Here is a 13738-nt window from a genome sequence, read left to right on the forward strand (position 1 = left end):
AGCCAAAGACCTCATATTTCTTGGCTGTTAACATTCTCCCATCTGTGCTCAAGTCAGCAGTCTGGGCTTCAGGCTGTGGCTTGTCTTTAGTCTTACACTTTCCTAGGTTTTCTAAAGCAACACTCCAGAACGTTTTCGCAAAAACAGTAACTTGGCTCCCAAGTACTAGAGGATTATCTGGTTACATTTGGAGACAGTAAGAAAAAGACCAAGAGTCTATATTCCTGTATTGTGGCCTTCGAATCCAGTATTGTAAGCTACCTGAAGTGCTGATATTAATTAGGCATTAAGAAAGGCTTACAAATGAATCATTGGTGTCACCAATATAGGGTATCATATATATACATACATACACAGTGTGAAAAGGCAAGGTCCTCAGGCATAAGAGTAGCTCTGTACAACATTCACAAAACAAAAGCAAAATATGGAAAACACAAGCCCTAGCTGGTTTGACACTCTATTTGGATAGAGTGTCAGTCTGTGGACTTAAGGGTCCTGGGTTCGATTGTGGTCAAGGGCACGTGCCTCCAGGGTGAGTGCAGGAGGCAATGAATTGATGTTTCTCTCATATTCATGTTTCTCTCTGTATTTTCCTCTTTCTAAAAATCAATGGAAAATACCCTCGGGTGAGGATTTTTTTAAAAATGATATTGAAAAACAAACAGATAAATAATAAAAATAAATTTTTTAAAAACCCACAAGACATCTCACAGTGTTTTTGAGCCAAAGGCTCTGATAAACAACAGTGTCAGGAATCAGACTAATTATTCCCTGTCTCTCCTGATTGAACTCACACAAAACAGCGGCTGCCATTGTTGCTCAACACAGGCATCCAGACTCAAGTTCACTGAAATGTTATCAGTGCTCTGAAAGAAAATTATATGTTCCAAGCTATGTTACATCTGACCATTCATTAAACCGGGCTTGTCTTCTTTTTCTGTAAATGCTCTGGTTTATTTGTGTTTTCTATTATTTCCCTTTGAAGCTAACTCCCAAAAGCCTTTGGGCTTTCATATTTCCATTACAAGATCAATGTACAAATTAAATATTTTTTCAGAAACCTTATGTAGAAATGTCCTCTTCCATTTCTCTGTTATCCCAGGCAGCTCTGAGGAGCAAAGAGCTCAAGCTTGGGCTACATTGTACATTGGCATAGTTTACAATATCAGTAAAAATGCTCTCGATGTTATTGTTCTATACCCAATCATTCACTTAGTGTCTCCTGCTGCATTTATTTCTAAATATCTTTCTCTAATCTTGATCCTTTGACCTCCACTTTATAAAATTATAACATTTGCTCACAGAGTGTTGATACTATATAATTTTTTAAAATTCAGTTCTTCTCCCAGCCTCCCTGACCTGTGCCCTACATCTTCCAACAATGGTCATTCCCAAACCATTTGAGTCTCAGCAGGGAAATGATGCAAAACAGGTCCCTTCCTATTTCTGTTTTTGCTTCTGACTCCTACCCCAACCCATGTGGGTCTGACAGATAACATCCCCTTCTGCCATTCAAGTCATTTTTCTCAGAGATCTGTCCCCAGAGCAGCACTTTAGAACTGCACCTGAATTCCACTGATATTATGACTTTTAAAGGTGCCTGATTCAGAAAGACTTGGAAGTTTCTACCTAAATCCAGCTCCAGCTACTCCATCGATATATTTGCCATTGGAAAAGATTGGGCTATCTATTGTACATATCACTCCTGTAAAAGCTCAGGACTGAATTTTAGATTCTATGAGATACATGGCTCCTGGGCAAAGATTTGAATGCACCTGAGCAAAGGTTTGAGTGTACCAGTTCTGTGGACTGTAATGGGAGATATCCAAATCATATCCCTTCAATGGAATAAAGAAGGATTCTCACCTTAGACAACTCCAACTTTCTGGTCTACTTTTGTTCTAACACCTCACCTCATTCTACCATGTATTTATGGCAGACGTGGTCTACTCAGAAATAACCTGGAATAAGTCAACATAATCTTGAATTAGTCTGGAGGCTCAAGGTAAAGTAAGTGAATCTGACTCCAGAGGAAAATCTTTTTCTATCTCTAATGCAGACTCCAAGAGCTATAATTAAACACATATCTAATCACACTGCATTTCCATTTGGATACATTTCTACCAGTTCCCATACATTGTTTCTGCATATAGAGAGTTCAGTGGTGAAAACTGAGACTTCGTCCTACATACACTCATCAAGTTAACTATCAGTACAGACAGATCACTTGCCAGAAAGAATTAGAATGGTTTTGCCATAGCCTTTGGCTTCCACACTACAAGCCATCTGGTCTCTGACACATCTGGAGATAGGATCTCCTTGTTCAGCATTGTTTATGCCATCACACTGATCTCCATAGTCCTACCTGACTATTCAGATTGGCTAACAACTCAGGAAAAGCCTATGTTCTAACAAAGGTAGAAAGCAGTAGGATAGATGGGCCCTGAGAGCTAAGAAACTGTTCTTGTCCCCTGCTGACTCAGTTTTCTCACCAGCAGCCTAATCCAACAGATTCATCTTCCTTATGAGGCATCAGGGACCCAGAATATCCACATCCTGTGGTTCCCTGTACCCTTATCACCCCACCTTTGAGTTCCTTTCCAATTCAGAGAACAAAAGCTGATGGCATTGGGCCAGTTCGCAACAGATGTGGGTCTCAACTGCCAACTACCCAGGAAGCATCCTTCAGGGCAGGGGCATGAGAATCAGTTTCTTAGGCATTCCCATACTGCATCCCATCAATCATAGAATACCTGCTCCAAGACAGAGACTGGGAAACTTTCTCCTGAGTATCTTCATTGTTTTAATGTTTCCTGTTGAGAATTAAGAAGACTGAATTTACTACTAAGACTGATAGTTAAGGGAATTATTGGAAAGTAGGTATTACAACTCAGCATGTACTTTAGGAAAATCTAAAAATCTATCCAGAACTTTGACATAATGCTTTCCCTACATTACGGACCTTACCCATCTTCCACTCTGAATCTCACATGTTGATCATACGCTGAATAGGCATTAAAAGACATCAGCAGTAGGACCCTTCCTCTATTTGAGTGTATGACATGGCAATGGGAACTCTACTAATCAGAAATCATTGCCAGTTTGTCAGGCCTTTCAAGGATGCCCTTGTCCTGCAGCTGTCTATAAGAGATTGTACCTTGGCTGTTCCTAAGTCTATAGATTTTTTTTTTCCTCCAAGAAAATGTTCCCTACTGTGCACTTTCTTTACTAAGATAAGAAAGATAGGAAGGACAGGGACAAATGCAAGGAGAGAAACAAAGACATTAATAGCAGGAAATATACTGTTGTGGACTCAGAGTATTTATCATTTTAATTTATATTAACCTGATTTCCTCAGAAAAGATAAAGGTCAATATTAGGATATGTATTTTATTAAGTTCTCTGAAAGAAAATATAAAAATTCAAACAGTGCAGAATCCTTAAATCCCACAGAATCCAACCCCCCACCAAAAAGAAATGCAGAGCTGTGGCTGGAATAATCCAAAGTCTTGGCAAAAGCTAAGGGAAGTTGCCAGCTGCCAACCTTCTACAAACTGTAAAGTATGTCATGATTCTCATCTTTCTGTGTCCTTTCCTCAGACCCTCCTCCCCATCACATCCCTCTGGTTTTCATTCTATTCCCATCAAAAACTGGTATTTGGAAATAATCTGAAACCAGTGAACCCATGAAGTTCAAATCTGTGTTGTGCAGGAGTCAACTATAATTTGTGAGTGATGAAAATAACGGAGGCTTTAACTTTTTAAGGTTGGATTGGGAGGATGGGAGCATTGTATTCTAATAGAAATAATAGCCATAAGCTAAAGACTGAAGCAACCATAGCAGAATTTTCAAAGCTTGAGGAACTCTGTCCAAATGAAACTTCGTTCTGCCTTGTTTGGAGGCTCAGTGTGATCATACAAGAAGAACGTGGAGTCTCCCAAAGCAGGCACCTATCTTCCCATGTCCAGGAAAAGGCCCAGTGAAGTCTGTAGCCAAAGAGCATCAACCCATCCATTGCAGAAGAGGGCAAAATTAGGACTAATGGGATGGGGGCTGGAAAGAGGAGGGAAGATACCTTGAAAAAGATTTCATTTCAATAGCAGGAATAACTTTGTATCATTTGAAAGCCATTCATCAGTGAAACAAGCATCCTTGTCAGAAAGTGAGTTCAGGTGGATGGCGCCTACGTTGGCTGGGAGCTAGAACTCAGTCACCTGAGCTCTTTTCCTCCCTAGAATTCATTATAAAAGTCTGTGTTAAAAAAAGATGAAGCCTTTACATTCTCAGTTTTCCTTATACATATTTGCATCTCTTTGTTTTTCTTTGATTAAGTTATTACATATGTGTCCTTATCACCTCATTGCCCCCCTCACCACCACCACCCTGCCCCCTCATGCCCTCACCCCCCTGGTGTCTGTGTCCATTGGTTAGGCTTATATGCATGCACACAAGTCCTCGGTTGATCTCTCTCCCTTACCCCCACCCTTCCCTACCTTCCCTCTGAGGTTTGACAGTCTGACAGATGCTTCTCTGTCTCTGGATCTGTTTTTGCTCATCAGTTTATGTTGTTCATTATATTCCATAAATGAGTGAGATCATGTAATATTTTTCTTTCTCTGACTGGCTTATTTCGCTTAGCATACATCTGCATCATTTTAACATTGTACAATTAATTCTCTATGCTATTACTTTTCTTTTTTTAAGATTTTTTTAATATATTTTATTGATTTTGTACAGAGAGGAAGGGAGAGAGATAGAGAGTTAGAAACATCGATGAGAGAGAGTCATCGATCAGCTGCCTCTTGCACAACCCCTACTGGGGATATGCCCGCAACCAAGGTACATGCCCTTGACTGGAATCGAACCCGGGACCTTTCAGTCCCCAAGCCGACGCTCTATCCATTGAGCCAAACCGGTTTCGGAGCTATTACTTTTCTTAATCAGAATTTTTTAAATATACTTTTTAAACACTTAAGGTTGTAGATGAAATTGTCAAATTCTACTTCAAAATATTGTTTATTTATCAACTTAGTTACACATGCATATTTAAAATCATATATTATATAAATGGATATTAATTTTGAATTATTTTTTTTTAATTCTCAGAGTTCACAAATTTTATTCAAATGCTTCACAGGCATCTCAAATCAATGTAATTTTCATCACTAGAGTTGCTTTTTAAATCTTCGAACATTTTTCCAAAGCACATCAAACTCACTTGGGTCTCAATTATTTGAATCATAGCACATCATAAATTCATACATGAAGCTATCACTAAAAACATTTTGAACCACAATATCTACTCACATAACCTTAGAACAGTTGCTTTGCTGTTTATCCTGTGAAATTATTGATCTCCACAGCAAAACATTTACTTTAAAAGACTTGTTTAAACAATATTGAACACTTGTAATTTCAAAGGCATACTCCCAAGAATAGTTACTAATTTTTTGTTCAATTATGTAGTTAATCTATTTCACTAATCTCATTTGGGGACTTCCAGAAGCATCCATGGACTAGCATTGATTGAGATCATTCCAGGATAATATGTCTTCATTAAGCTGTACTTAACTGTGCAAAATAAAACAATTGCATGAAAGCAGTATAATATTGCTTTTTGTCATTTGTAGGAAATCGAATATAAGGGGACTCTCCCTTCTCTGAGGATAATAAACCTCAGTTTATATTCAAACGTGTATAGTATTTTCTTACAGCAAATTCCTCAAAATGGAAATATTTGTTCTGACTGGATGTTTTCACCCTCTTTATATTCATTAATTGGCTTCCAATAAAAAAAGTAACATGGGGAACTTCACCTTTTCTAACAAGAACATTACTTAAATATCTGGGGGGGGGGGGTTGTTAATGCTTTATTTACATTTACGTTTTTTTAGTACTAGAAGGTCAAAACATTTTTTCCAAGTTTGTTAACCAATGAGTGACTGTCTTCATTTGTTCTTCACCCATTATTTTTTAGATTCTTAGTGCTTTACTTATTGATTTGTGTGATTATAATAAGTTTGTGCCTCTGAATTTTATAACATTTAACCACAATAACAACATCGGTGAAAGGAGATTTCTGAGGCTCTAGATGGCAAGAGGGTGGTAATGGCAAAATGCCAAGGAAAGAAAAAAAGGAAGAAGAGAGTTTTTGTACTGCTATGTTTCACTGTGACTACTTACCACAGAGATTGAAATGTATTAAGCCTTTGTTGAAAAACTCCCAACTATGATCCACGATGTATGTCTCACCTCAAGAGGAGTCCTCTGCATGTTGTGGGAAAATAAAATGAGTTTTATTGCCCCTTGCCTCCAGACTCCTATCTTTAGGGGTTTACTCATTGTCTACTGCAATGGTTTCAGAATGAACAAGTATTACCTAAGTCATCAGTAATAAATAATTTCAAAAAGACATTTTGACATTTATTAACTGTACTCGGAACAATGTAAAAGAGAATATCAAGGAAGAAGTAAAAGGAATGAGGCAAATAATGACTGTGAGCTTATATCCTGGGTCACATACTTATATATGATGAACCAAGAAGATAAATCCATATCTGCCCAATGTACATAACTCCTCCCTTCAAATAATTCAATGCCTCATAAAAGCATTACTAAATGCCAAAATGTTTACTAAAAATGTACAAAAATGCTTAAACACTGGTTGTTGTGAATTGAATTCCATCTCATTGCAATACGACACGCTGGCAGAGTTCAACTTACTTTAAATAATGTATTTGTAAAGGCCGTACTGAAAGCAGATCCACTAGGTGAATCTCAAACTCTGAATCCCCTCACCCTAGCAGTTCATGTGCCTTGTTCTCATTAGAAAACTGTCAAGTGAGGGAGTAGAGATGGCAAGATAGTCATTGTTAAGTAGCACAGGACAAATGGCCCAGTGATAAGATGAGGAGTACAGATTCTTCATAAATAAAACCTGAGCAATCAGAAAATCACAAGTAAGTAAACAGATGGTGAGAAGGGATATTTTTATTGGGTAGAGTTAGCTGGGAAGATCTTTAAAAGATCAGTCTTTGAGCTGGTCCTTGACGATAGCGCAAGACCTAGCAGAACTGGGATTTGTTTCAAAATTAAGGCATCTCCCTCTCGGACCTAATGCCACCAAGCAGTCTCCTCATCCCAGAGCAAGGACACATTTATGCCTACAGACTTAAATGATGTGTTTTTGAGAGATGTTTCCTGGGAACTAAGCAATATTTCTGTTCACTTCCGAGGATCAGTCAATGGTTAATTACATAGATTTGAGAGCTTATGAAGCCTAGGCTCTCCTTCACTCTTGTCTGAACCCTGCATATATTTGATCCAAGAACACAGGATTTAATCCCTTCATCCTGGGATGACAACCACCACTTAGCACAGCAAGTCCAATTGCTCTTTTAAGTTCAGAAAAGCAAAAGCACTGCATGGGGAAAGAAAACTATGCCTATGCCTCCTCCAAGGTTGTTCAAAATAACTTTTAAAAGATAGAATACATCAACGCAATCAAATCATGGAATATAAACAATTGTGAAAGATGACACTTTTAATGAAATTCTCATTTTTAGCACAGTAATGGAACATATCTTTGGATTATTTATTTTGTAAAGGATGAAACTCTTAAATACTAATTTTTCAGCATTTAGTGATGAGTTTGAAACTTTTTTCTGCTAGAGCAGAAACAGTAACAGAAAAAATATATAGGAACAGCTTCCTGCTTCATGCAAGAAATTATGCAGGGTGGGGGGAAAGTTCCAAGCCAAAAAAATGAAAGTTTAACATCATTTTAAAGTCTCAGATTACTTTCTGGTTGCAATGGGAATATATAACTTTGCACAGATAGGTTTTTCTGTCACCATTTTACTCTAGTGATTGATCTTAGCCTCATCAAGCAAGTAATTTCTATCTTAATTTGATGCAGTACACTGGACACATCACCTACACAGAATTCCTGCCAAAAAAATAAATAACTTAACAAAGTTAATCAAACCTTTAATTCCAACAGGAGATATGGGAGCTAGAAGAATAAGTTAAAAGATTATATAAAGTGCCCACCCAGTGTGGCTCAGTGGTTGAAGGTCCACCCATGAACCAGGAGGTCACAATTTGAATCCAGTCAGGGCACATGCCTGGGGTGCAGGCTTGATCCACAATAGGGGGCGTGTAAGAGGCAGCTAATCAATGATTCTCTCTCATTATTGATGTTTCTGTCTCTCCCTCTCCCTTCCTCTCTCTGAAATTAATTTTTTAAAGGATTATACAAAAAACTAACTAGAAAAATTCGAAGGTAAGACATTCTATAGGACAACAGGCCCAATGTGATGGAAAGTAGGGGTGGGTGTTAGGGGTAATACCATGGAGGGAAAGCAGTGGAAGAAAAACTATTACAGATTAAAGAAACTTAAAAGATTTCACAACCAAATTAAATGTGTAGTCTTTGATTAGATTATTGTTTTTAAAAACCATCTATAAAAAAACATTTTGGGGACAATTAGGAAAATTTAACCATGAACTGTCTATTAAATTATTTTAAAGAATTGTTAACCTTCTTAAGTGGAAAACAGTAGTACCATAGTTATGCAAAAAAACATGTTTTTGTTTTTAATTTATGAAACTTTTATTCTTTTCAATTGAATAAGTGAGAGGTTACAACTCAGTAGAGTTTTAATTTACATTTCCCTTATTATGAATACATTTGAGCATCTTGCCAAAAATTAAGAACCATTTTCACTTCTTTTTTTATATTTTGGTTTTGGGTATATGGCTTAGTGGTTATGTAACCAGACAACCAAGGGATCTGGGCTGCCTGTCACTACTTGAGCCAATTAAGCAGAGGCAGGGTTGAATCATATATGAGCGTTTATTCCAATACTGCCAGAGTATGGGAGAGCAGCAGTTCATCCACAAAAATATGCTCTGCACCCCACTATAAGCCAGCTGCTCATATTGGGTAGAAGGACAAAGATTATGTAGGAAAGAATCACAGGCCTGGGAAAGTAGACACGGGATACAAGACATGCAGGCTGGAGAGGGGTTACAGAGTGGGCACCTGTGGGGAATCGAACCTGGTACCTTTCAGTCTGCAGGCAGACACTCTATCCACTAAGCCAAACCAGTTTTGGCTGTATTTGTCTTTTTCTAACTGACTTATTTCACTGAGCATAATACCCTCTAGTTTCTTCCATGCTGTTGCAAATTGTAAGATTTCATATTTTTTATGGCCAAGTAATATTCTATTGTATACAGTGGGACCTCATTTCTCAAACTTCTCAAACTTAATCCATTCCAGATGGATATTCGAGAAGCAATTTGTTCAAAAACTTAGTCATTTTTTCCCATTAAAAGTAATGTAATTTCAATTATTTCTATTTCAGAAATAATTTCAATCTATTTCAGACCCCCATATGATTCCCTATTTCAACCTTTGTCTTTTTTTTTTTAATCTTTATTGTTGAAAGTATTACATAGGTCCTCCTTTTCCCCCCATTAACCTCTTCCAATCTGCTCCCATCTTCCCCCCCCCCAACCTTTCTTATATACAGTAAATGTCTAATGTACTGTTTAATTTATAAATAAACACTTCTTTTCTTAAATTTATTGAATCACCCCCTACTAGCCATAAAGGGATGTTTCATATATCACTGCCTCCAAAAATGCTATCACCAACTAACTTCCTTTATCTGATCATCAACAGTTTTCTACCTATTCAATTGCCTGTTATAGCTGTTTTGTAAGCATTTTCACATCCTTTGCAACTTTAGCACTCTTGATGTTTTACAATTGTGCTAATCACCAGCAACAAAAGCATTCTCTTTGCCTGTGAGAAGCTTTTTGTCATGCTGATACCTCAACATGAAAGGGTTGTCAGGTCTAAAATTGAAGTTTTGGTCCATTACCCAGACATTTTTATCTGTGAACAACTTGGTTGAGAAGCAAATTGTTCAGGATGGGAGGTGTTTGAGAAATGAGGATTGACTGTATATGTACCACAGCTTTTTTTTATCTTCTTGTCTATTAATGGGCACTTGGGTTGCTTCCATAGCTCAGATATTGTAAATAACGCTGCAATGAATGTAGGGGTGCATATAATCTTTCAAATTAGTATTTTGGGATTCTTCGGATAAATTCCCAGAAGTGGCATCATTGGTTGTAAGCCAGATCTATTTTTAATTTTTTGAGGAAATTCTATATTGTTTTTCATAGTGGCTGCACCAATTTGCATTTCCACCAATAGTGATTCCCTTTTCTCCACATCCAACATTTGTCATTTCTGGATTGACTGGTAATAGCCATTCTAACAGATGTGAGGTGACATCTCATTGTTGTTATAATCTGCATTTCTCTGACAATTAACGACATTGTGCAAAACGTTAGCTGTGGGTTTGTTATATATGGCCCTTACTTTGTTGAGGTATAGTCCCTCAATTCCTATTTTGCTGATAGTTTTTATCATAAACTTTGCATCCCAGGAATAAATCCTACTTGGTCATGGTGTATGATCTTCTTAATGTATTGCTGGAGCTAGTTTGCTAATATTTTGTTGAGGATTTTAACATCAGTGTTCATCAGGGATATTGGCCTATAATTTTCTTTCTTTTGTAGTGTCTTAATCTGGTTTTGGAATTAGGATAATGCTAGCTTTGTAAAATAAGCTTGGGAGTATTTCCTCCTCTTAAATTTTTGGACTAGTTGGAGGAGAATTGGTGTTAGTTCTTCTTTGAAAGTTTGGTTCAATTCACCTCTGAAGACATCCAGTCCAGAACTTTTGTTTGCTTTGAGTTTTTATTATTATTATTATTATTATTATTAACACTTCCATAACATCGATTTTAATGGTTCTGCTCAGATTTTCTGGCTCTTCCTGATTCAGTTTTTAGAGACTGTATGTTTGTATGAATTTATCCATTTATTTCAAGTTGTCCCAATTGTTGGCATATAGGTGTTCATAATATTTTCTTTAAATTCTTTATATTTTTGTATTGTCAGTTACTTCTCTTTCATTTTTTATTTTACTTATTTGGCTCCTCTCTGTTTTTTTCTTGATGAGTCTGGTTTAGGTTTGTCTATCTTGTTTATCTTTTCTAAGAACCTGCTCTTGATTTCATTGATCTTTTATACTTTGTGTTGTTGTTGTTTTAGTCTCTATGTCATTTATTTCTGCTCTAATCTTTATTTTTTTCCATTCTACTCACTTTGGGCTTTGTTTGTTGTTCTTTTTCTAGTTTCTTTAGGTGTGGCTTCTGACCATTTACTCATTGATCAATCAAAGCATATGATAAAGTTGCTCTACTAATTACTAGCAAACAAGTAGAGAGAGATGAGGCAGCAGAGGAAACCTGGAGTTGACTGCTCTGCTACTGTTGCAACTTCAGTAGCACAAACAATAAAAAATTAAGATAAAGGTTCTCTAAGTATGGTCCATGAACCTCCAGGGACCCCAACCCCTTTTTAGGAATCCATTAAGTCAGAACTATTTTTATAATAATACCAAAGTATGATTTTCCTTTTTTCATTGTGTTTACATTTTCACTGATGGTGCAAAAACCATGGTGGATACAACTTCTAGACCCTTAGCATGAATCAAGACAGTGGCATCAATTTTGTATTAGCAACTATTATATTCTTCACTGCCATGTATATGTTGCTGGAGTTGAACACACGTTGGGGAAGAGTCAGTTTTACTTTAAAATGTTATTGACCAACCTATGAAGGAATACAGGGGGGCAGGCAGAGTAAGAGATCAACCAAAGGACTTATATGCATGCATATGAGCATAGCCAATGACACAGTCGGGAGAGAGGGGGCGAAGGGTGAGGGTATGTGCTGGGGGTTGGGGGCAACCAGGGAAAGGTCAATGGGAGAAAAAAGGATACTTATGTAATACTTTAAACAGTAAAGAATTTAAATTTTTTAAATGTTATTGACTATATTAATTTGCTAGGGATGCCATAACAAATACCCAGTTTTGGTGGCTTAAACAGAAAAATTTATTTTATCACAGTTCTGAAATTGGAAATCCAAGATCAAGATGCCTACAGATTTGATTCCTCCTGAGGTTTCTTTCCTAGGCTTGCTACAGGCCACCTCCTCACTGTGTCCTCATGTAGTCTTTCCTCTGTGCCTGCATGTCTCATTTCTTTATGAGTTCAAATTTTCTCTTTTTATAAGAACACCAGTCAAATTGGATTGTACCCAACCCTCAGTGCCTCATTTTTAACTTAATCATTTCTTTAAAGGTCATATCTTCAAATATAGCCACATTCTGAGATACTGGGAGGGAGGGCTTCAATATATGAATATTGGGAGGACAAAATTCAGTCCATAACATGGACAAAGTAGCAAAATTTTAATTTGTTAAATCTCAACTTTTGAGTACATGTCTTCTTAACATTCTGTGTGGCAAAAGATGTACATTTCTGCTCATTATGATAGTTATCTCAGGAGAAAACATTTGTGCAATTGTTTGAGTTGCAAACTGAATGAGCAGCTCCTTTCATGAAACACCATTTTTGTTTGAAAGAATGACTGACAGACAAACTATAGTTATTCAGACTTGGATATTTTGGAGGAATCTTCTTGAAAATGAACAAACTGAGCTTGTCACATCAAGAAAAATAACTGATAATTATTACTAATGATAAAAATCTGAGCTCTAGGCAAAAATTAGAGTTTAGGAAAACTTGTATGAGTTACCATGAGCTGGATAGGTACCCAACATTTAAATACTTTTCTAATTTAAGGATATTAATGGTGATATTAGCTACTATAATATTTTGATATTATATAATGAAATGTGTCAACATGTGGAAGTTGTTTAACTCATAAGCCAATATTTTCCAATTGACCAAAGGATAATGTTACAAAACCATATATGGATAAGAGTTCCATCCAAAATGTAAGATAGACCAATGGATTTTTAATCTAATAGAATATGGAAAGTTCATTAACATGGCTTCAGATTCCACACTGCAACTAACCTCTCTTTTCAAACTATATATCTGCATATACAGTATTTCAACAAAACAATAATTGCAATAGATAGAATGCATTAACAGACATGATTTAATAAGCTAGCTCTTCCCCTACAAATATCCAAAGAATATGATCAAACACTCTTAGAGATACCCCTTCCTTTGGTCTATGTCTCCCATGTTTTTTAGCTGTTCTTCCTTGTACATAGTTTGAAGTCTCTTCATAATGTACTATGATAGCAACCATTATATTCTTCATTGCCATGTATTTGTTGGTGGAGTTCAGTACATGTTGTGGAAGAGTCAGTTTTACTTTAAAATGTTATTGACCAACCTATGAGGAAAGGCAGGGGGGTGGGGGTTGAGGAAGTAAGAGCTCAACCAAAGGATTTGTATGTATGCATATGAGCATAACCAATGGACACAGTCAGGGGACGAGGGGTGGAATTCTCTTTTGAATATACTGCAGTTTGTCTATAACCCTCAAAGAGTACATGTCAACACTGGGAGCAAGAAGTAGAGATAAATAAAGCTAGTTCAAAGTCCATATCCCTGGAGGACATTCCTCTCTAATATTTATTTTACTTCTTAGGTTTGTATCCCATAAATTTTCTCAAAGTGCTTTGAGTCTCTGAGCATGAGGCCTGGTCCCAGCCAAAACTGGACAAATTACCATGGTAAACCTCGTCCCCAGCATACACTGTCCCTTTTCTCTGTTCTCCACTGAGAACATGGCCTAGCTCCTTCCAGGAAGAGCTGAACTTCAGAT

General features: G+C 36.9%; 1 gene segment (V, D, J or C); it reads left to right on the forward strand.

The window, feature by feature from the left end:
- LOC118724741 overlaps positions 1-13738 on the forward strand; it is a 48198-nt gene that overhangs the window by 12909 nt on the left and 21551 nt on the right.

The sequence above is a fragment of the Pipistrellus kuhlii genome, unplaced genomic scaffold, assembly GCF_014108245.1.
Source record: "Pipistrellus kuhlii isolate mPipKuh1 unplaced genomic scaffold, mPipKuh1.p scaffold_m20_p_1, whole genome shotgun sequence".
NCBI lineage: Eukaryota > Metazoa > Chordata > Mammalia > Chiroptera > Vespertilionidae > Pipistrellus > Pipistrellus kuhlii.